Raw genomic sequence first — 5,736 nt, 5'->3', positions numbered from 1 at the left:
GCTTCTGGAACAACTTGTTGTAGTCGTAGACAGACAAAGAGCCTTGCTTCAGATTGCGGAATTCCTCACGCTTGCTTTCAACCACGCTCTGCGGAATATGATGAGCTCGGAAATCTCGACGGAAATCATCCCAAGTGATAACACGTCCACCTCTGGAATCCTTCTACTGCTGGAACCATTTCGCAGCTTGATCTTTGAGTTGGAAGGAAGCAAACTTAACAAAGTCCTCGCGCCTGACGTTACTGCACTCGAAATGCTTACACAGATCCACAAGCCAATCGTCAGCATCGGTTGCCTCAACACAATTGTTGAAAGTCTTTGGCCCGTTAGCAAGGAACTGGTTGAGTGTAGCAAAGTGACCCTGATTGTTGCCTTGATTCCCTTGACTGCCTTGATTGCGCTCTTGGAGAATTTGCATGATCAGCTGTGTGTTTGCATTGGTTGCGGCCATCACAGCTTGCCATGCCTTTGGAGGAGGTGGAGGTGGTGGCGGATCAGGATTCGGAGTCGTGCGCGTTGGAGGAGCCATCCTGAAGAGGTTGACCACCATTAGCACATTGACAGACAAATATTGAAGCTGAATCCAACAGAATGAAAATTGCAACATATAGTCTTCCCATCCGAACAAAATGAACGAATGCATTCCTCTTGAAATGGTCACATATCCATAAATTGAGAAGCCACGTAGAGTTAAGGTAGAGAAATAAACCAACAAGGTACGGATCAAGAACGAATAATCGGTAAGAAATCCCAATCTCAAACCAATATCCGTGGAAGAAGAACTAGAGCTACTAGAATTCCCACCTATGAAACTCCCGAACTTTTCCGGTTATGCAATCAGGTGTTGGGGATACAGGGGAAGCATAATATCTCACCCAAACTAGCAATTCCTACATCCAGCTGTATCCATCCTTCAACACATAACCAAGAAACCTTCGGAAACCATCTACCTCAACCTTCGAAAAGCATCCGTTATACAAGTTATGGCGATACTCCTAAACTCCCACCCCAGTACTGGGTGGCGTCGAGGTTATCTCACTAACGAACTGCATAAAAGAGATTTTCGATGTCGGCGTACTAGACTCAGGTATTACAGAATTGCAACATTAAAATTATGATGACAACACCTTAGAGCTCAACTTCCCGGGACACTTCCACTAAACCCCTGACAGGAGGCACCAAGACAATGTTCTCATCATAAAACCATCGGAACGATTCCAAGATACCCGCGTGATCCTAAAAAAAATTTGGTGAAATTTGAGAAGAGAAGAGTCAAAACTCTACGACAGGATGCCTTACCAAAGCGATGAGGAGACTGGGAAGTAAAAAAGAATTCCTAATCTCTCCGATATATAACTCAAAACATTTTTTCTAGACACAACTCGGCCGCTAAAAACGATCAAGCAATGGGGCTCCTAAGGTCGGGGAAGGCTTTGATTACCAACTTGTAACACCCTCGATGCGACTATAGCTCCCATGTGTCGAGGCACGACTTAGAGACATAATCGCATTGAAGGCATATGTCGCAAGTTAGGCAATCTTCACAACATCCCATATAATATGAATAATAAAGGAGAGACAACATAGTTGGCTTACACTCGCCACGTCAATCAAGTACATAAATAATGTTACATCATCCATACACTCAAGGCCCGACTACGGCGCCAAAATAAAAGAGAACCCAACATGCGACACGGTCCCAATCACCCCCAACTGGGCACCACTACTGATCGTCGGGAAAAGAAACATAATATCGTTGAGAGTCTTCGTCGAACTCCCACTTGAGCCCATACGCGTCTCCTAGAGCGGAATCATCAGGCCCTGCATCTGGTGTAATAGTAATCTGTGAGCAACAGGGACTCAGCAATCTCGCACCCTCGCGATCAAGACTATTCAAGCTTATAGGTATGGCAAGGTAAAATATGAGTGGAGCTGCAGCAAGCGACTAGCAAGTATGGTGGCTAACTTATTCGCAAAAGAGAGCGAGAAGAGGAGGCAAAGCACGAGCGAGAAACTAGAGGGCAGCCTGCGCAAACATTACTCCAACGCCGTGTCCACTTCCCGGACTCCGCCGAGAAGAGGCCATCACGGTAACACACTCAATTGATTCATTTTTAATTATTTAAGGCTCAAGTTATCTACAACCGGACATTAACAAATTCCCATCTGCCCATAACCGCGGGCATGGCTTTCGAAAGTTCAATCCCTGCAGGGGAGTCCCAACTTAGCCCATGACAAGCTCTCACGGTCAACGAAGGAATAGACCTCCTCCCAAGACGTTCCGATCAGACTCGGTATCTCGGTAACTCAAGACACTTCGACAAGTTAAAACAAGACCAGCAACACCGCCCGAATGTGCCGACAAATCCCGATAGGAGCTGCACATATCTCTTTCTCAGGGCACACTCAGATTGTCCTAGGTACGGGTAGGCCAGCCCAGAGTTGCCCCTGGTGGCCACCGGTAGCTGACAGGTGGACCAACACTCAGAGGAGCACTGGCCCGGGGGGTTAAAATAAGATGACCCTTGAGTCTGCAGAACCCAAGGGAAAGAAAAGGCTAGGTGGCAAATGGTAAAACCAAGGTTGGGCATTGCTGGAAAAGCTTTAATCAAGGAGAAATATCAAGGGGTTCCCATTATAACCCAACCGCGTAAGGAACGCAAAATCCGGGAACATAACACCGATATGACAGAAACTAGGGCGGCAAGAGTGGAACAAAACACTAGGCGAGAGGCCGAGCCTTCCACCCTTTACCAAGTATATAGATGCATTAAGATAACAAGGCAATATAATGATATCCCAACAAGTAAATAAAAGATGTTCCAACAAGGAACGGCCTCCAATCTTCACCTACAACTAGCAACGCTATAAGAGGGGCTGAGCAAAGCGGTAACATAGCCAATCAATGGTTGCTAGGACAATGGTGGGTTAGAGGTTTGACATGGCAATTTGGGAGGCTGACAAGCAAGTGGTAGGCATCGTAGCAATGGCATAGCAAAAGAGCGAGCAAACTAGCATAGCAAAGATAGTAGTGATTTCGAGGGTATGATCATCTTGCATGCACAGTTGCCAGAGTTGACTGGATCCTCACAAGCAAACTCAATGGGCTCCTCCGTAGCGAACTCGTCTCCCGGATCTACCCAAACAAGACAAACAAGCAACAAGGACACAATCAACCACGTGCAAACTCAATCAACTCGATGCAAAGATGATATGCTATGCGGGATGCGATGCGGGATGCCAAATGCAAGATATGACAGGAAATGCATGAACCTGGCCTCAACTTGGAATTCCAAGGGTGCCACTGGAAAGATGAGATGAAATCGCTTGAAAACGATATAAAGAACGCCGGAATCGGAGTTACGGTTTGGAAATGGCAAGCGATTCAAAATGACACCGGTTTGCGATTTACAGCAAGTAGGCATCTAAATGCAATGAGATGAACATGCTACAGCCACCAAACATGACAACAAAATACATGGAAGGGATGCACACAAGATGCTTAACAAAAGTCTAGCACTGAGCTACGGCCAAATCATCCATTAACAGGTTCAAACAAGCATGGCAAAAACGCAAATGGTAAAATAGATCTCGGACTTAGTGAAATTAACACTTCTCTGGAATTTCAGATCATATAGCCCTCTTCGGAGCAACAAAACAACATGCTACAGGACCTGAACATGAAAAAGAAAGACATGGCATGGAGCTACTCAACAAGCTTAACAAAAGTCCCTTAGTGACCTTGAGCCAAAAGGGATCACAAAATATAGTAACAAGCACACGAACATAGCAAAAACATAATCAGTTTTCAGACTTAGTGAAAACTGGGACATGCTGAAATATAACTCACGAAGGCATGTTTACGAGCTCGATGCACTCACTACGGTGCAAGTCATGGCAGGGCAAGCATACATCCACTAAGAAGGCACAAAATACAATCTAGACATGGCAAGAACAAAGGCATAGCATGCATGGATCAACTACAATAGCATCGGCAAAATCGCAAACAAGTTGACGATCTGCCCAGATTCGCAACGAAGCAAAAGTAGAGCTTGATTGACTCGTCTCCCGGCTCTACCCAAACAAGACAAACAAGCAACAAGGACACAATCAATCACGTGCAAACTCAATCAACTCGATGCAAAGATGATATGCTATGCGGGATGCGATGCGGGATGCCAAATGCAAGATATGACAGGAAATGCATGAACCTGGCCTCAACTTGGAATTGCAAGGGTTCCACTGGAAAGATGAGATGAAATCGCTTGAAAACGATATAAAGAACGCCGGAATCGGAGTTACGGTTTGGAAATGGCAAGCGATTCAAAATGACACCGGTCTGCGATTTACAGCAAGTAGGCATCTAAATGCAATGAGATGAACATGCTACAGCCACCAACCATGACAACAAAATACATGGCAGGGATTCACACAAGATGCTTAACAAAAGTCTAGCACTGAGCTACGGCCAAATCATCCATTAACAGGTTCAAACAAGCATGGAAAAAACGCAAATGGTAAAACAGATCTCAGACTTAGTGAAATTAACACTTGTCTGGAATTTCAGATCATATAGTCCTCTTCGGAGCAACAAAACAACATGCTACAAGACCTGAACATGACAAAGAAAGACATGGCATGGAGCTACTAAACAAGCTTAACAAAAGTCCCTTAGTGACCTTGAGCCAAAAGGGATCACAAAATGTAGTAACAAGCACATGAACATAGCAAAAACATAATCAGTTTTCAGACTTAGTGAAAACTGGGACATGCTGAAATATAACTCACGAAGGCATGTTTACGAGCTCGATGCACTCACTAAGATGCAAGTCATGGCAAGGCAAGCATACATCCACTAAGAAGGCACAAAATACAAGCTAGACATGGCAAGAACAAAGACATAGCATGCATGTATCAACTACAATAGCATCGGCAAAATCACAAACAAGTTGATGATCTGCCCATATTCGCAACGAAGCAAAATCAGAGCTCGATTGACTCAAGCTAGGGTCCTCCATAATTGCAAACAAAGACATGGATGGATAGAGCACTACAGGATTAACAAAACTCCCTTACTGATCATCCTCAAAAGAGGCACGGATCACTAGGAATCAACAAGAACATATGGCATCATGAACTAAATAATCCCAGACTTAGTGAAAACTACTAAGTCTCTGAAAACAGATTCACCGGGTGCCTCACTTTGCAAGCTTGCACAAGTCACCACACACATCACAAAAATGAATGGGTTGCACCTCTGGAAAGATAATAAGATGCTTAACAAAACATATGAAGGACTCACAAGCATATCATGCACACAATAATCATGGCAAAAATGACAAAAGTCTAAGATGAACTAGCAGATCTGACAATTAACTCACAAAGGCCTCTTCTAACAGCATTTCGGGCATCAATATGAGCTCAAATGAAAATGATGCAATGGAATGAAATGATGTACTCGTCGAGGCGAACATTTTGATATGCTATATGCCCAAATTGGAGCTACGGATGCAAAGTTACAGCAGGTCAAAGATCACATAAAAATGACGGGAGAGGGGAAAAGTCAACCGCTAGATCTAGGGTTCCTCGCGGCGCGCGAACCGAGGCCAGATCTGAGCTCGCCGGAGTTCGTGCTCCTGTTCACCGGAATCGGACGAAGCTGGCCGGAGAGAGGGGGGCCGAGGTCGCCGGACGGCGAGGACGAAGCGGGGCCGAGGCGGCGGAGACCGGGGCGGC

Source organism: Triticum dicoccoides, chromosome 2A (assembly GCF_002162155.2).
Source record: "Triticum dicoccoides isolate Atlit2015 ecotype Zavitan chromosome 2A, WEW_v2.0, whole genome shotgun sequence".
NCBI classification, from domain to species: domain Eukaryota; kingdom Viridiplantae; phylum Streptophyta; class Magnoliopsida; order Poales; family Poaceae; genus Triticum; species Triticum dicoccoides.
This window is presented reverse-complemented; position numbering follows the sequence as displayed.